This window comes from Daphnia pulex, chromosome 6 (genome assembly GCF_021134715.1).
Source record: "Daphnia pulex isolate KAP4 chromosome 6, ASM2113471v1".
NCBI lineage: Eukaryota > Metazoa > Arthropoda > Branchiopoda > Diplostraca > Daphniidae > Daphnia > Daphnia pulex.
The window spans coordinates 5913058-5932323 of NC_060022.1; the positions used below are offsets into that span (position 1 = coordinate 5913058).

Consider the following 19266-nt stretch of genomic DNA (forward strand, 5'->3'; position numbering starts at 1 on the left):
GATATCCATCTCTCTATACCCACAGTACAATATAACGAGCACCGTTTGAGTATATATAAATACAATGTACACAGCACACGATGGATATCGACCCGCATTCTTTGATTCCGCATTTGTCTCCTTACTTCCGCCCACCAGCGGAATTTAATCATTCAGGCTTCTCCGGTGGACAATTTCCCCCAAAGGTAAAAAAAAAAAGAAGCCTGGACGGACAATCGCTGCGTACTTATCTGTCCAGGGCGACGTTTCTATTTTCAGCTGGATTTTGAAAATTTCAATCGCTCCATTTGGAGAGTTTTGGAACGTTACCAACGGCAGTAAATTCGTTGTGTATCTTTGATGTAAGTTTCGAAAAAACGGGCGCCGAGATGTTTTAGAAGGATAATGCAGAATGCAGGATATGGCATCGTCCATCAGCCCAACTTTTTGTTTCGTTTTCTTTTTTCGCCTACGCGTTTCGATCGTGAATAAATAACGCTTGGCGATTTGAACCCGATGACGAACGATGGTAGCCGTGGGAGAGACAACAACAACAACAGCAACAGCAGCAGCATCTCAGCGCTGGAAATCAGGAGAGGAGCGAATAAGAGATGGACGCCGGAGATATCGTTCACCAGCGCGTCGTCCACCAAACCACAAATCGTCGCTCTCATCGGGTAACAACCCGTGCCCGCGCCGTCCCACCCATATATTCCTGGGCGTCCCATTCTTCTTGATTTCGCAACGGCGCGCCTTGACAAAAGGAAGAAAAGAAGCAAGAGAGAGAGAGAGAGAGAGACAACCAAAGGCAACAACTATTCCAGTGGAGAAAGGAAAAGGAAAAAAAGAATCAAGGGAACGTCGGGCGATAAATCTCTAATGGCTTTTTAAAGGAGTACTAAGAGCCGGAGCGATATGTCAACTGCTTCCTCGTTTCTTTTATATTCTCTTTGGAACTCTCTTGTTGTTCAAAGAAGACGAGTCAAAAGGCAAAAAGATGTCTTGTACACTACAGCACTGGCAGCATCCAGCCCCTTCTTCCCAGCACACAACAACACAGAAGAAACTGTGGTGGGCAAAAGTTCTAAGCGAACGGGGGGCAACCGAAAGAGTCGATGGCGCTTTTTTTCTTCTTATCTGTCGTCATCGTCTGATGTTTGCGTCCACCATATTAGAGAGGTAAGCAAAAGACAGACGATACGCAGTATATATATGGAAGGAGAAGAAGTATTACGTGTATAAAAAAAGGCAGCAGCTTCTTCCCACAGGCCTGTTAGTTTTTCTTCGGGGTTGTTGCTGGAGCTCTTGGTTTTTATTTCGTGCTTACCTGGATAAGAGAGAAGAAAGAACCACTCGGGGGTTACGTCTGTGTATCTCTTTTTCTCTCCTCTCTCTTGTCTTGTGCACAGTCGTACACCTACCACCAATGTTTCAGGTGGAAAATAATAAAATAAAAAAAGAACCAGAGTATAGACAGCGGTGTGGGAGCTGTTGGTTTGTTGGGAAGGGAGATCTGCATAAGACGGATTCGGGTTTCGTGTTGCCTGTCACGACGCTGGTGGTTTGTGGTTATGGGCCAGCGGCCCAAGGGACACCAAATGATGGCCGGCCATGCCTAGGCGCTGTGTCGTATCATTTCGAAGAGAGGCGACTATTCTCTGTGTAATGTGCCGCCCGATGAACCCGGTCACCACTAAGACCCTGGACTTTTCTCAGAGCAGTCGCAGCTACTATACTAAAAAAAAAGAAGACTACTACTAGTCTACTACCGACTTACGGCGCGTATAAAACGCCACTGCCATCCATCCATCCATCGGCCACCATCAACGACTATCTAGATACTTAACGCAAAAAGGCTTTGGCTATTTTCGATTCCCCAAACTTGACTTTCCTTCTAGAAAAAAGAAAACCTTCTTCATGACTGATAACAGCTTCAAGCTTCTTTAATAAAAGAATTTGAGCATAAAACTTAAAATCTACTTCTTTAATTGGCGTCTCGTATAAATAATTTTGTTTCTCCCCCAAAAAAAAATTGAAATTCAGTTTTCTCTGGTATGTGTTTGAGTGTGTCTGTAAAGCGTAGCTGCTCCTTTCATGCGGAATGGAATACGGAGACAGAAGGCTCGGGCTGCGTATCATTGATGTCTGTCCGCCACGTCCGAGGCGCGCGAGTTTGAAACTGTATATTGGCCGGAGAGAGATTCCTGATGGAAGGAAGGAGCCCATGGGCCGGCATCGAATAATAATAAGCAAAGAAGAAGGACAAGAAAGAAAAAAAGGGTATATACATATACTGCGCTGCCAACTTTTGTCGGGCTTCTTTCTTTCTTTCATCGTCAACCCCTTTTTAGTTTTCTTTTCATTCTTGTACAACTACCTATAGGCAAGTACAACAACTACTGTTGTTCCTCATAGCTCCTGCTCAGTCCTCCTCCACCTCGCAGATAGGGTAGAATGTATCAAGTAATTTGAACTCGTGAACGGGAAAAAAAGGTGGGGGGGGGGAGGGCGTCCAGCACAGACGACACAAGTGTGCACGTATTAAATATATAGATGCGGTTAGCATTTTTATCCCTTAATTTTTTTTTCTTCATTCGAATGCTAATTCGGTTTCATAACACATCCCAGAAAAAAAAAGACGGGGGGTTGGGGGGAGCGGGGTATCTTTTTACGTTTGCATCCCGCGCCCTGTCAACATATGGGAGAGAAGACATGTGTATGTGTGTGCGACGATCGTGTATATTTGTGGCCATACATCAAACCAGGATGAAATGGCTATCCACTTAATCCTCGGACGAAGCCCCCTGTCCGGTGAATGTATAAGAAAAGAAAAGAGAAAAAACAAAAAGGCATCGTACGCAGAGTACGAACGTAATCAAGCTGTTTAATTAGTAACGAATATCCGGCGGCGACTGTAGCGACTGCAGCGGTGGCTTGTAGAAAAAAGAAAAAGACACGACAGAAATATTACTGTAAAACCGTGCGCCATAGCCCCGGTGTATATGTTATACCGGTCAGGAAAATAAGAGGAAACTAAACTCGAGCAATGAAGAAGAGGAAGGGCATGTTTTATAAGGACGCGCATCAAGGCAACCCACGTTGACTCTTTGCGTGATGAATTGCATGGGAAATTCCGCCGACCGTCGTCCGGCACTTTTCTGATTTTACTGATTAGTTTTTAATTTTCTTATTAAACCATTTTCTCATCTCCAGTTTTTTTTTTCGTCCTAATTTTTCTTTTTGGGTGATGATGACCAGGGGGGTCGAATCAAAACTAGAACTTCAAATTTCCCGCCTGTAGCGTAACACAAGCATGCTGATAACAAAATTGCAATTTAAACGTAACGTCTTTGCCATCCAATTTGGTTTCCAAACAATTTAAATGCACAAAATCCTTGTTCGGTTTCACTCAAGTCAATCTAAGAAAAAAAACAAACCCAAAAAACGCTCACGAATAAGAATTATTCAAACGAGGTTGCGTAACAGAAAGGCATCAAGACGACAGCCGGTGAGGACACACTGGTGACTATATACGCAGACGGAATACAAGTGTCAGGTTTACATAAGAAGATGAGATGACGTTCTCGTATTCGACAGACAGACACACACACAACCAAAAAATAAGGAAATTTCCCCCAAGTTCTTTTTTTTTTCTCCGCCAAGTCAGCAAAGTATTGCGCAGCCCGAAATTTATGGGCTGGAAGAAAAATAAACACGAAAACAAAAAAAAGAAAAGAGCAGGGCAAAAAGAACACGGCAGAGACGACGACGCCCGCTGCCGCCGCCACCGCCAAACCCAAAGAACGAACGAACGAACGAACGAAAAAAGTATCCGAAAACGATTGGGAGAAAGAAAGAGGAAGGACCTTTTTTCTTGTGTCGTCGTATCCCGCTGTTTCGCTTTGCATGTGTGTGTGTGTGTACGTATGTGTTTGTAGATATGCGAGAGTCGCCTGTTTCTTCATTCTTTCAATGTTATATTTCAGATTCTCAGACTCTGTCCATGTCCGACTACACAAACAAGCAAACAAAACAGAAATTCGAATACACGGAAATATTAAAAGAATTTTTGTAACTTTTTTTTCCCCCCCATTTTATTTTATTTATTTTTATTTTCTTTCTAGCCAAAGTAAAAGAAACGGGTTTATTTTGCTCGGCAAACCAACGAGGAATTACCACACACGAAAGAAGAAGATGGTAGAGGTCACGCCCCGACTCGACTCATCACATATTACGAGGAGGACAAGACCGCCACGTCTCTTTTTCCTAACGTCTATCATAATTTAAAAGCCTCGACAAAAAGAAGAAGAAGAAGAAGAAGAAAAGTCGACAATCATCTTCGCAAACGGCGACATGGCGTGCAATCAGAAAGAAGAAGAAGAAGTTGAAGAAAAAAAAAACCGCCGAAGAGTCGAGGCTAAAGAAGAAGAAGATAACGACGACAATTAAGGAGACAATAGAGTCAAATACCCGCATGAAGAAGAAGAAGAAGAAGAAGAGGAAATTGTCAAACATCACAGAGAAGCGCTTGTCATGTCAAAACATTTTTCTTCTTCACCGGTTGTCTCGGACACACACACAAAAGATGAAGAAACTTTCGGGAAAAAAAAGGTATAGACGTATTATATATACCCTCGGCGTCTGCGTCCTCACGTGACCAAAGCACTTGACTTTTGATAATCCGTTCGGGAGAAAAGAAAAAGGAAAAAAAAGGGACGAAAAAGACGACGACGACGACGCTCTCGGGCGTCCAACCAACCGAACGTTAAGTCAATTGTCTCTAGCTCTCTCTACTCTTTCCTCTTTATGTATATATACGATTTCCCCCTTGTCCTCCCGAGTCTCGCTAACTGTTATCAGATTGTTGCTGTTTGCGTCCCCAAAAAAAATCTCTCCGGCATGATAATAATAAATAGGAGAGAGGTGCACACACACACCAACAACATCTCTATATAAGTGAGTTACCTTGTTGGTCCTTCACAGGATCAACGCACGCGAACCGTTTCATTTTTTCTTCTTCTGGTTGTTGTTGGCCGATGATGCAGGCAAAAGGCCAGTTTTCGACTCGACGCTCGCATGAGACCGAACGAGCGATCCGACCCAGGCGGAATTCCACGGCCATCGCAGCTAGCGAAGAGGTTTTTCTATATGGCCAAAAAACCAGCGGGCGGTCAAAGTTCGCCTCAGTCATAACCGGTTCTCCCCTGTCTCTCTGACTCTCAACTTTTTTTCGTTTTTTTTTTCTTCTTTTCTTATTGTCGTTCCGCGTGATAATGTTCCTGTTCCTCTTGGTCGGAGAACGGAACGTCCACCCAACTTGGATCTTGGCCAACATCCACTGGAGGGGGGGATTGACTCGATGCACTTTCGGCATTCACTCACGATAGATATACCGGCCGTATAGTACACATGGAAAAATAACCATATACAGAGCTCTCACTCAAGACTCTCAGACTCTCGTCTATAGTCTATAATTCTTGATACTTCTTTTTTTTTCTTCCTTCTTCTTTTTATTGGCGCGGGGGATTTATTTAATATTTATTTGTGTTCAGTATGGATTTCTAAATCTATGTGGATCGGCAACGGAATATTTCTAGCCCGAGGGGATGTCGGCAAAGTCGCAAAATGGATTGTAACCCGTTTCTTTTCTTTTTTCAGGGTACGGCACAGCATTTTTATAAACTTTCCGGACAATAATCTGTAAAAAAAAGAAAAAAAAGAAAAAAAAGAAAACTGGTGTACATTCCAATTTCAATTGAAAAACGGCAAAAAAAATTGTTTTCCGTTTAACGACTTAGGGGTTTAGAAAAACGGACAAAAATCGGATCACTCGTATCTTAGGGCGAGATGGAGAAAAAAAAAAGAATTCAGGTTGGAGCACACCTGGGCTGTTTCCTCCTTTAAATAATTTTTTTTTGTGGTCATGTCGCTGGTTTAAAAAAACGGGCCACTTATGCATTTATATAACGTAAAAGAATTCAACACACAAAAAAGTAAAGGAATGAAATAGTAAAAATGAAAAAAAAAGAGCTAACTTATAAGAGGGGTGCACTCAACGCAGCGACCGCCTAATCGTATATGTCATAAAGGCGCTCAGTTCCTATATCTAGTCAATCCCCTGCGCATGTACTACAGTCTGATTTTTGTGTTACGCACACACAGCCCCCTTTACCTTTTTTTTTTCCTTTTTTGTTTCTTCTTCAATTTTGTGGTGTCCTCTTGTGTGTAAGTAATGGCTTCCGACCCTGAAATGGACCCAACCCTTGACCCCCCTCTCTCGGTCTATTTTCCACTCGTTTTTAGAGCATCAGAAAGAAGAAGAAAAAAAATTATTTAGTTGTGTGGGATGTAAAACTTTTTGGTCGCTATACTATCTACCGGAGCTGACGAAAGAATAAGGAAACAGGTGATAAACGAGTGTAGTAGGGTTTTTCTTTTTTCTTTCTCCATTTTTATTTTTACTGGGAGAAACAAAATGGTACACACACGCGATAAAGGTCCATGAACGTTCTGTGGTCTTTGGCTCCCCTGTATAGCTAGGAAGCCCTTACTAACTATGTGTTCATGTATGCAAGTTCATAGAATCTGGATGTTATTTCTCGAACCAAAAAAACAAAACAAAAAACAAAAAAGTTAAAATGATAATAAGATTATTTGCCCGAGTTGAACGTAATCAAGCGCAAGCTCAATGATCGTTCGTTCGACTCCCGTCGAGTTCTTCTAAATGTTTAGCGCTCTAGACGCTGCATTCAAGGAAATCAAGAGCTGATTATAATTAGAGCTTCATGCATACCATTCTAATGCTCAGTGTCTGAGACTCTTATTTTTTCCCCCCTCCACGGCTCCATCTCTTCGGTCTGTTCCGCAGAGTATGTTGCCCTTCTCCGACAGCAACGCTTTCCTCTTCTTTCGACCTGTCGCCTCTGAATTTCCAGGTAACTCATTAACTGCATTCTTTCACGTGTCTGCATGACGCGATTTCATGATTTAGACATAATAAGAAGCCAAATCAAGCAGATGCTTATCGTGCCAGGCTAATCGACTCTCCAATAATTGCGCCCAGACACACCCAAACGTGAATCATTTCCCCCTTTTGCTACTTGGATTTATTTCACCAATTTGTTTTTTGTTTTAGTTTTGATTATTTTTATTTATGGAGAGTTGAGGTCATCTCACGAATCTGTCGCGCGAAACGAAAAGGAGAGAGAAGAAACTTCTTGACTCCGGTACTTTGGCGGGTGACCGGGATCTCGGTCAACTTCGTGACCATTTTCATCGTTACCACATTTTCAAACTGAATCGTAGAAATCTTAATAGCAACAGCGCTATAGACATCGGCCAACAGTAACGATTCTTTTTTATTTCTCTGGCCTGTTTGTTTCCATTCGCTTTCCAAAGAGCAGCAGAGGGGAATTTAAATAGCCCGCCACAATCACATGAGAGGATAAGATAATTCCGAAAAAAAAAAAAATTTTAAATAAAATGTCTGAGAAAATGGAAGATGAAGAAGAAGGACCATCAGCAAAGACGAAGAAGAAGATGATGATGCCAAGAAGACGGAAGAGCGTTCCATCATCTTTCGTCTCGTTTTTATTTTTATTTTTTTTTTCTTATTCTTTTTCGGTTGTTTGTTGTTGTTTCTTTTCATCCCTCCCGGCCTGGCCGTCGAGTGATGGAAAGGAGGGAATGGATCGAGTCACGCTGGGGTTGCGTCAATGAAGTGACGAGAGACGTTTCTCTCTCTCTCCCTCATTTCCCTTCCACCCTGGCCGACGTGTTACACAATAGGACAAAAGGCGCTCTCCTTTTTTAATTTAGGATTTTTTCCCATTGAGTCTCCCAGACTTTGGTGTGTATCCTTCATAATCCCGCCAGCCTCCCATTCTTTCCCTCTCTCTCTCTCTCTTCCGCATATATTTATTAAACATTTTTTCGGGACTATACAAATACAATGCACAAAGTTCGTCTTCTAGACGTTTCGTTCATTCGTGGCAGGTAGAGCGAGGGGGGCGTACTTTTTAATTCAAATGTATCCTAATATATAAACTTGTCTGTTCTGCTTGAAATAAACCCCCGGATAGCATCTTCATTTTTTGAAAGCTTTTGATTTGATTGTGTGTCTACATTTTTGTTGTAGTTTTTTTCCTCCCTTTCAGACGGAAAAGAAAGTCGATAAGAAAAGAGAGAAAAGAACGGGCCGGCGTCTATACGTTGACTCTTGGACAATATCTGATTAGCTATAGGCGACAGGGAAACTGGAGAGAGAAACGGAACTGTGCTGACCGCCCGCCCGACCAAAATAAAGAAAAATTCGGATGCGATGAATGGCCCCATGACTTTGTAGAAATGCAAATCATAGAAAACACACCCTCCTAATTAAAGCGTCAAAATGCCCAGCAACCGCAGATGGACTGAGTTGCGCCACTTTTTTTCCCAAAAATAAAATATGGTGGCGCCTTGATTTATTAGACGTTCGGGAGGGCAGCGGTCAACAGCGGACGCTACTAGTACAAACGCGCGTTTCTTTTATTATTAGAATGTCTCATTTTGGATGGTTTGGGTTCTCTCCTTTAATTTCGAAAATACAAGTTTCTCCTATACAGCAAGCAGAGAGAGAGTCAGAGAGCAGCGATTAAGATCTGTAGCACTGCGCATATATTCATTGCGGAGATATGGTGCAGCGCTCCTCCCAAAAGGTTCGTGCGTTCGTTCTCTACCGTACTCGATTATTCCGCCGCGCACACATAATATTATTACTTCGATGGCAATTATCAAAATGTTCTCAACTTCCCAAATGGGGTAGAGAAGAGAGAGAGAGAGAGATTATAGGGGAGATTATAGTTATGTGGAACGCGGGCGAGAAAGTGGAGTAAAGTGAGAGAACAGAGTGGAGAAGATCAACAGTGTACACACGAACGGACGAAATGGACTATGCGGCCTATTGAAATTGGGAGATGGTGGCACAATGCCCTGCACAACAACAACAGGCAACAACAACAACAACAACTCAAACACCCACTTTCATAATTGGTAGCTTAACCGGAATGGGCAAACTCGCACAAACTGAAGGCTTAAACATATTCCAACCTCCTTCTACCCCCCTTTTTCTCCCCACCCCACCCTTCTCCTGGCTATATTCCTATTGAAATTGTTTCTTCTTCTTATCTCTCTCTACTGTGAGGTTACTACCTTTAATTATATGTGCACGCTCAGGATGGACCCTTAATCAAGCCCGGCCGAACTGACGATCGATATTAGACGAGCGGGACGAGCCGGAGAAGATAACGCCGGTCCGGTAAAGTGTATAGACGCAAAGTTAAATAACACCAAAGAGAGAGAGAGAGAAGGAGAGATATATAGGCGGGGCGCCGGTTTTCTGGGTTCTATCGAAACTGCGAAGAAAAGAAAAAAAAAATCTCTGCTATGTAATCATCGCCTCGGTTTTCTTCTCTCTTGAAAAAAAAAGTACTACGGAAAGGGTACACACAACATTTTTAATGATCTTCAACATTCTTGATAGAACACGTCAAACTATTGTGCACCGTACCGGCCTATTAATATACACAGAACGGGGGAAAAAAGTTTTTTTTTTTTTTGGTTGTTGTTGTTGCACCGCCGCTTGTAGGCGGAGTGGTGGAGTGTTGCCGGCCTTCAACAGCAGCAAAGTTAGACACAATTTATCTCCCCTTTTCTGTATGTTTCAAAAAAATGTTCATACGGGTTATTCATTCGGTATGTAATTGATGCAACAGCAGCAGCGCTATAGACATGCCGTAAAAAATTGTTTCTTCTCCCGACGCAAATGGAATGGAGAAAATGAAGGTAAAATACCGAAAGACTTTTTTGAAATAGACCCATCGCACTGAACAACACATGAAGACGTGGAATTTTATTTTCATATTTGAATAAAAGTCAGAGCGCTAAGATCTCCGAGCACGAGCCGCTCCTTTTGCCTTCTCTTATTTTTGAAATTGGATATTAATATCAGAATTGATTGAAAAAGAAAAGATGAAAGGTATACCAACAAGATTACACAAAATATCTCGTAACTTTCGAATTCAACGGCCCTTTTCTTCATTTTGAAATTGCCAAAATTGGGGAGGGAGAAACGAAAATCAGGAGCGTGCGAATCCTGATCGAATTTAACGACGGCGACGCCTGTGGAAAAATGTTTCGCCCCTTCCGGATTGATTGGATCAGCGGCGTAACTGCGCTCGAATGCGATTTGAACTCGGCGCTTTGACTGTACTCAAAGATAATAACGACGACAAGAAAGGGACTGAGTGGCGGGAGCCACCGCCCCGTGCGTATAACTTAGTCATTCTAATTAGCGGTATACATCGCGCCGTCTGTTAAGTTTTGAACCAGCGGAGGTAGTACAACAAGGACGAGGGGAGAAAACTAAGATCTGTGCAGCAACGGACTTCCCACTCTGTTTCCTTGACTGCACATTTTATATGAGAACCTTGTACATATCTAGTACAGCCAATAAAACCTCCCCCACATGTTAGAGCCCCCCCCCCCCCTACACAGCCTGTCGTTCGTTATAGGTGAACTCGCTTTGAATGGCGTAGGTCTTTCATGTCGGGTGCGTTCACCTGAGATCGTCTACTCGTACATGGCATAGCAGGCGCCGACCTATTAGGATGAAGGGTCTTACAGGTGATGTACTCGAAGAACTTTCGAACTACGCTGTCCGCTCGTCTCCGGTTAGTTTCGCTGCAGAGGGATTTCCAGCAAGTGGGCCGTCCATTGCACAATATTCCTTTGGTCGAGCTGGCTTGGAACCGGAGGAAATACTCGTCGGATCTATTAGGTTGTTTCACGGACCGAGCTCAGCGATTGGTGGCAACTTGGGAGCGAGGGAAATAAGAGGAATGATCCAGCGGAGTTTGGACCTTAGAGAGACCGTTGGCAGTTTCGTTACAAAAATTACAAAAAGGGAACTGCTGGAGAGAGAGAGCTCACTCTCTCACTTCATTTCTGTTTGCTTGTCCACTTCACGGGTGGCGGCTCAAACTCCGTTCGCCTTTCGCCTGCTTTGCCTATACACGGTTCCGTTTGACAGTCTCAGACGCCCTCGGTCCCGGAGTGGCGGCTCGAGTCGAGTAAAAACGTAGGTGAGGAGACAGTCAATCTTGCTCTCTGTACAGATTCCTCTCTCTCTCTCGCTCTAGCTGATCATTGCCGTTCTTCTTCTTCTTCGCTGGCCTCATGACAACCGGCATTTGCATAAGTAAACCTGCCTCTGCGCGCTCTTCTACCGGATCTTGCATTTCCAACCGGATTTCAAAAAGGAGAAGATTGAGCCTCGCCCCCCTCCCGGTAGAAGATCGTCTCTTGTGCCGCCGTCAGCTCGCCGGTCTCATCGCCATTTCCAGGGATAGAGAGAGAGAGAGAGAAAGGCTTACACACAACACGTCCGCTGGACGTAGGACAAACTTTCGGATGTTTCCACTCGGCTGGCTATGCTGATGCGTTTTCCCGTTCCGTGCATTTTTCATTCCTGTCCGGCAATCCTCCACTCATCGCTCATCGATCGCCAACTAATCAAACGCGGGTGGAGGTCCCGCCAAGTTTCTCCTGAAGGCGTTCTAAACAAGAGTCCTTGCAGTATTTTACTACTACTACTGTTGCTTTTTGCTCCGACCGGCCAGCAATGACGGATAATGTATTCACGAAGAGTCTCCACCTAAAATACGCAATTACCCACGCATTTCCGAAAGCAATCTGACCTTTTCCTTTGTGGCACAACTCCCTGTATGTTTCCTATAGTACATTGACTATTCACATTTCTTTCGAAAGTTTATGCATTTAGAGCTCACTAAATTACTCAACTCTTCTTCAGTCAAGTCGAAAATCTCCACACGGTTGCAACTTGAATGTTGGGATCCCCCCTCCCATTTCCGAATGACAAATCCGTTGGCAATAGCAGCGAATCGGAGTTTAGTTTCTCCCAGTGTGTGTACAAGAGAATCTTGTGTGCGTTGCATAGTAAATAGCCCAGAGGACGACGACCGCGGATGAGGAGGACGGAAGCGAAATGGCGGCAGCAGGGTTCCGCTTCCACGGGAAAATAAAGAAAATAAAGGCGGGGTGAATGGGAAAACGGATAGCCGCCGTAGGGTGGGGGGAGAGATAGAAAGTTCAATTGTATAATTTAACAAACGATAGTGAAGGTGGATCTAAATCTACCGCGTACTGCAGCGCTTTTCTAATAATTCAATTGAAAACGAGCCAACGAAATTCACGGCTCTGATCGCCGGGATGCGGAGTCGGAGGCATCGCCATTGGGAGAAAGTCGGAGAGGTCAAAGCGTTCACGCACGTGCATGTTGAATTATATTAGGGAACAATATCCAGCCAACTAATAACCATTGCCGAGAGTTTCCCCGATGAGGGCGGGCGCATTGTGGCCAGGGTCGGCAATGTTTACGTACACACACTGACGTGCATCCTCGTGCAAGCAGCGTGACCTACACAAAATATTTCTAACCTTTTCCTTCTTTTTTTTTTTTTTTTTTTTTTTTATTTTCGCTTCCTCGCCCACAACCCCGCAATTCCGGCATTTGTCAATTGGGCGGGGGAGAAATAAAATAAAGAGGATATGCTGAGTTGCGCATTGTCCGGTTATTATGTTACAAAAGCCGGTCCTAAACTGAAACGATAAAAATACAACTCGGACAAAATGAACCGTCAACAACAAAAAAAAAGGCAACCCGTCCGGACGGCGATGATGTAGAGTCAACCAACCGGTAATTGTACGACGGACGTGAAATTCCTTGCCCGGAGCATCATGATCAGGAAAGGGGAGAGAGAATGTCCAATGATTCCCATTCTGCTCTTTTATGTTCCTCTCTATGTTGGTAGTAGAAACTCAAAGAATCATTGCTCATCGCATTGGGCATTCAAACGACAGCGTCGCGCTCGCGTCGTCGTCGTCGTCTGAGCTCTCAGCGAAATTGCCTCGTCCGTCCCTTATTCTTCCATTGGCTTCCCTCTCCGAACCGCACGTCGTCCGGTTGAATGTTGTCGTTGATGACGACTGGCGAAGACATAGGAACCATTTGGACCGGAGAAAACAGGGAAGGGGGGGGGGAGAGATAACACAAAAAAATCGACTGAACAGTTGGGCTATTATTATTAGCCTTTTGATTGAATGACGACTCCATCAGAGAGAGGGGAGAACACTTGTACGGAGCAGTTTTCAAAAAAACCATCGAAAAAATAATAATAATAATAAAGAAAAAGTGAAGTCGTCGCGTGCGTGGGAGGCTTAGTTAGAGAACTCGACACGCGCCCCGGCATTCATTTCCCGTGCTGCCGCTTATTTATATGTGCGTCAATGTGGGAAAAAGGCAACAAAAAAAAAAGGCCAAATAGGTCCAGCCCCCCCAAAAGTAAAAGAGGCTCGTCTGCATTTGCTCGAAAGAGCTAATGGATTTACAAGTAACTACACGAGGCTTCCGGACGAGAAAGAATATGGTGAAGATGAAAATTGGCCCGCCGCTTCCAAAAAGATTCAAGGAGCGTTCCCTCTTGGCGACCGGCAACGACGCGCGGCGACGCCAAATGTCAACGACAATCAGTCAGGGCTGGCCCGACGTGGTCGAAGGAGAGAAGAATAAACGAACAATAGAAGTTGGCAGTCGTGAAACATCTCAACACAACAAAGAAAGAAAGAAAGAGACACACACACATACAAGTCGACTGTCTTGTGTACAGAGGAAGAACAGAGACAGTGACGGTGAGACAACCAAGAGAAATCATCGAGACGCTTGCAATCACCAAAACAAAAAAGGATTTGCGAGCTGTTTGCTTCCTTTCTTTTTAGTCTTTCATTGTTTTTGTTTGTTTGGCCCCCAAGTTCATTTTGTGACGGAGACGGGCAGGGCTAAGGGGGTCGGGAATGCAATCGATAAATCCCATCTCTCTCTCTCTCTTTCTCGTTGTTGCTCGTACAACAATTGGTGGCGGTGCTGATGGGGGAGAATACTGAATAGCTGCGCTCCTCTTTATCCAGCGGATAGTAGTAGTGCACGTCTAGTGGATACACATGCACACAATACACACATATTACGCATTGTACGTATACACATTGGGAGTGCATAAACATTAGAGCCAGACGCACGAAAAGCAATGAAAGAACCGCATCAACGGATGGAAATCAATAGTGTGTGTATACAGTTCTGCTATTAGTCTAACCAAATACGAGTAGACACAAAGCATTCGTCAAATCAACTATGGGCAGCCAGCCACAAAACAAAAACAAAAAAAATATAACCAGGGCATTATTTTGATATCTCCCCTCTTCTATTTCCCATTCGATCAAAAAAATAAATCACGAATAATAAGGGACGGCGGGGGTAAAAAATGGAAATAGACAATGTCGAACGAGACAATAAGAGATCAGAACGGATGTGTGGACGGAGAGCGCAGCACGCGATGGAATAGAGAGAAAAAAAAAGTGAGTGGGGAGGAAACTAATATCATACCATCGAGCTGTAGAAATCAACCGGGCGTGATGATGATGAGTATGTATGCACAGCAGTTACTTGCATGTACTAGACTAATACATGAACAAAATCTCCCAACCGTGTCAGACATATAGCGGTCGCAGTGTAGTACCTATCCGTGTATCATCGGAGTACACACATAAGAGTTTAATGTAGTCGTCGGGAGGGGAGGACAGCACACGTGACCGGACGGCTGCAGGGCTCGCCTCAAAAGCTCTGTCATATCACCGCACTTTGATGATGGAACACAGGTGGCATTATTGCTGAACGACGAGGGAGAAAGGAGAGAGAGAGAGAAAAAGAGAACGTACATATGAGATGTTGACAAGGCAAAAACCGACAAGACACTTGTTGGCATCGCTAGGATGAAACGGTCGCCATGGAATCAAAGCCACCGACTGCTGCATATACAGCGAGTGACAGGGCCTACCGTCTACCTACCCCTCTCTATAGTACGACATCAATATTGAACAAGATTTCGTCAGCCGCACATTTGAGCTCCGGCTTTATACTATTATACTGCCTTTCACTCTCTCTTTCTCTCTCTCTCTCCTCAGAGGTGTGCGCACTGGGCTGGTAATAACAACGACAAGATGCACCCACCTTGGTTACTGCTACCTAGTATTGAACCTTCTGATCCTCCCTGCTCTCCCTCTCCCTCCCCTGGTCTCCTGTATACCTTTCCAGCATCTTATCATCACCATCGAGTATCGATTCGCTTCTTCTTCGCCAAATCGTCGGAGCGGACGAGAGAGCCGGGTGGGCTGGCCCGTGAACAACAAAAGACCTATACACACCCACACATCCAGGGTCTTCTTCGATCTCGTATGCCGACGAAAATTGGATTCCTGGCCATCACCATTTATGTTCGCTCTGTAGACGGTTTCCAGGTGACCAAGGATCTCCTACCTGTACCACCCCCCTCTCTCCCTGTATTACGGAAAGACTCTTTTTTCTTTCCCGCAGGTAGGCCATGTTGAGCCTTACAGTGAGTATACGGACGCCAAGACGGAATAAATCAATTCAATTTGATATTTCATCCCAGACGTATAGTGTGTGCGCTGGTATAAACCTGCTTAATCTTCAACGAACAACTACACACTCTACTTGCCATCGATCCAATCAAAGCCACGAGTCATGCACGCCAATCGATAAATTATTGGATGCGATTGAGTCAATGTACCCGTTCACAAAATGGAGATGTCGTGTCGCAGTAGAGTTATTTTGTGTTTCGTTCAAGTCGTTGTCATGTCAGGAGGCGTGAAAGGATATAACTACCGTACGGTGGTAGTGTATTATATGCTCACACATACTATATAACCAATCCATTGTGTGACACACGACACGTACGACGCCCTCACGAAAGAAAGGGAAGAAGCGGAAGAAGACGGAAGAAAAAAAAAGGAGTAAATGTGCGCGCAAAGTTGTACAGTGTTGTGTATACATACACCGTTCCGCGTTGCGGAGTTGCATTTGAATAATATTAGGGAGGAGGATATAAACGCCTGACGAAGCTGAAAATGGATCCCGTCTACAAAAGCACACGGCCATATCGTTGCGCAGCTCGATAGTTTGGTAACAGCGTGCAGACAGACACCCTCGGCGGCGGCGGCGACTTCCTTCCCATCGCGCACAGCCATCGAAGGAGAAATGTCGAAAAACGGATCAGCTGATCAGCTTGATTGAATTGGGTGGCGCCATTCCCAGCACCCCTGTGCCGAAATTGAACGAGACGCCGGGAGCTGAGCCATGCAGATTCGATTGAATATTACATTTGAAAAGCCACTTGCAGCCATCAATGGCCAGGGCAAAGCTCTCCTTATTTCCTCTCTTTTTTTCTTGATCACCTTTTTTCTATTCCTTTTTTCGACTTTTCATATCATCGTGGTAGAAGTGATCGACTGATTTCGATATTTCGAGCGTGAGTGACAACGCCTCTTCGACAAATATATGCACACACCCCTTTCGACTTGATCGCCTAGCATGCATGTCCTGCATGCGTATATTACTGTTAAAGGATTTCGCTTCGACAGTCCGTCCGGCGAAAAAACTAAAAAAGAGAGAGAGAGAAGGGAGTTTCGGAGGAGGAGATCGGTCAGGGTTCGAATTTCCCGCCACCGCCGCCGCCCACTAAATCGAACTGCGTGACCGAGCTCGTCATTATTCCAGTTTCCTATCCAGTGTAATAGTCGGGGCTTCCAATAACGAGTGTACCGTATCGATTTCTCGCCATCGGGAGGTATTACATTTATATTACACGTACATGCACAGTTTGTATGCACGTCGGGATCAGGTGTCGTACATGTAAATCGACATCTTCGACGACCAAATCGTTTGGCTTTTACGACTCAACTTTTCATCCCCCTGTATCTTTAGATTTCAAAAAAAAAAAAAAAAAAAGGAGCAAGTGCCAGTTCCTGCACTTTTACCTTTTTTGACTTCCTCTTTTTGCGTAGTAGGATACCAATCTAATTCAAAGTGTGTCGCCTTAACCGTGTCGGCTTTCAAGATTCAGGAGCTCGAAAGGCAAACGGGTTGGTCGGGTTGCTGTACCACGACATCAGGGCCGTCATACTGCGCACCACTAACACGTGTACACCTATGAAACCTATTCGTTATTGTCTTTTTTGTCAAGTGAGAATGTAACAGGACTAAGAATCGAGATATACCTACAGGAAATACAGAAAATTGCGTAGCGTAGTTTGATATTGAATCCAATGTCTTCGTGACTCGGTGAGTTTGGGAAAGTGAACCTGCACACTTTATTGAGATAGTTAGACCTGTGAGTTATATATCCAAATGCATCTGAAGAATGACAAATACGTAGCAGAAAGCAATACCGTTTGAAATGTAACAACCAAAAAAAAGGAAAAAGAGTCGCAGTGAGTTGCATTTTGCCTCTGTGAATATAAGCCCTTGTCTCGACATCGTTTCTCATCTGTCTTTCTCATCTGTTCGCTTCTATTACTCACGGAGAACTTTGTCACCAGCCTTTGCCTTTACTGAATTCTGCAGCCAATTTCCAAATTTCTCTCGCGAAGAAGCCGAAACTCTTGGATATCAAAGTCGAGTAACGATTTCGTCAACTGGCGGGAGTCTTGGCGGCGACGTTCTTGTCAAAATGAAGTGCGTCGCATACTTGACTGATTCCCGAGAAAATCAGCCACTGTGCAGCAACCCCCCCATCCCCTCTTTTCTCGCAGCCAACCAACGAAACAAGTACGTAGTACGAAAGTCTTTGGGATTATATCTAGGCTGGAATTCAAAATAGTTCGGTCGCCCCTTCACTGTGACTGCCTTTAATTGACATCACAAAACTACTTGACGATGACTCGCTATGCTACGCGAATTGAAGTGCGTTATACATTCCCGCAGACACTCTTCTAAAATAAAGAAAAGACTAGTCGGTACGGACTCTATGACCGAAAAAAATGAATAAAGAATATGCACAAGAACCACCCAAACAAAAGTTGCCTGTAAACTGAAGAATTATTTAAAGGATTTCTCAAAGTTTTTCAAGTTCTTTTCGTACAAGTTTCATTGTCTTGAAGGTGGTCTCCGTTAGCAGCAGCAGCAGTAGCAGCTGGTTGAAACGGTACGGCATATTTTTAAGACGCGTCAAAAGAAATAAATGAATGAAGAAAAATGAGTCGTTCAAGTGGATCCTATTCAGCAGCGTCAAATTGGGGACACAAAAAAGAAGCGTGTGTACTAAAAACTCCGAATGCCAGACACATGCCAAGGAGCCTCGAGCCGACACGGAACAAGAAGAATCCTTTATGTATAGTCATGTACACGTACATACATCTTTCTTTTCTCTTATCGCCGCCTTCAATGTCCGCTGCTCTTGTTTTTTTTGTTTTTTTTTTGCTTTGTTTTTCACAAAATTCTGGGATTGAATTATTTTATTTTACAGACTGGGTGGTCGTCCGAAGCTCTCATCCGTGCATATCCCTAATGAACAAATGAGAGATAACTGCTGGCGAGGAAAGAGGGGGGAAAAAAACGTAATAGCCATGGCGATATTCTCTTATTATACAATCTCGGCTTCTCCTAGAGGCTACAGCGTCGATTCCGCGGTTGGTCAGAGCGTCATTGCCCGCCTCTCAAACGACCTATTCTTTCCCGTTTTTTGTTTGTTCACGACAAGAGTATAATACCCGTCCAATTGATTTTCCTTTTTCTCAAAATTGTAATCTGGTATACTTTCATAACCCGGCACTTTGGAAGAAAAAAACGAAAACTGTACCTTGGCATTTACGTATTCAAAATAAAACGTCTTCTCCCAAGTTTCAATATACACACAGACTATAATAATATTTTTTTATGCGCTCATAAAAGAAATTGGTCAGCAGCATCCTCGTCCGGCGTCATCATTTGATGATGGAAAAGGCCGAGCTCTTATACTCTCTCTGCCTTCTACTTCCAACTACTTATTTATTCAGTGTTACATGTTTACAGCTATAGCGCTTTGGTTCGAGTATTAGGCAAGACGGAGCAAAAGGCACGGACGACTACTGCCATTGAATTTTACTTTCTTATCTTCTTCTACTAAAACAAAACAAAAAACTCTTGCACTATAGGACCGAAAGAGGCAGCCTAAGGATCTCTCCTCTTCTGTTCGTTTTGAATGAAAGGAGAAAAGAGCCACCCAGAGTAGCAGAGAATAGAATAGGCGGAGATTTGAGAAAGAATAGTAGAAAAAAAGGAACAAAAAAGAAATCTAGAAGAACGTCGAAGGAAAGAAAAGATGCTCGTTTAATGAGCGGGTC

The 19266-nt window shown here is 43.9% G+C and overlaps 2 long non-coding RNA genes across 3 annotated transcripts in view; one reads left to right on the plus strand and one right to left on the minus strand.

Annotated features, from left to right (window-relative positions):
• Window positions 1–4073: 4073 nt before the first annotated feature.
• The window catches only part of LOC124195614, a 38875-nt gene continuing 23682 nt past the window's right edge, over window positions 4074–19266 (minus strand). Inside the window, exon 3 of the long non-coding RNA XR_006875322.1 lies at window positions 4074–5677. This is a non-coding gene — a long non-coding RNA (uncharacterized LOC124195614). The remainder of the gene's footprint in view (window positions 5678–19266) is intronic.
• On the plus strand, window positions 16669–18784 carry LOC124195615. Of its 2 annotated transcripts, none has more exons than XR_006875324.1 (2): window positions 16669–16733; window positions 18411–18784. It is a non-coding gene; the product is annotated as an uncharacterized LOC124195615 (long non-coding RNA). The 2 variants fall into 2 exon arrangements; XR_006875323.1 differs by lacking the exon at window positions 16669–16733 and adding an exon at window positions 16751–18291.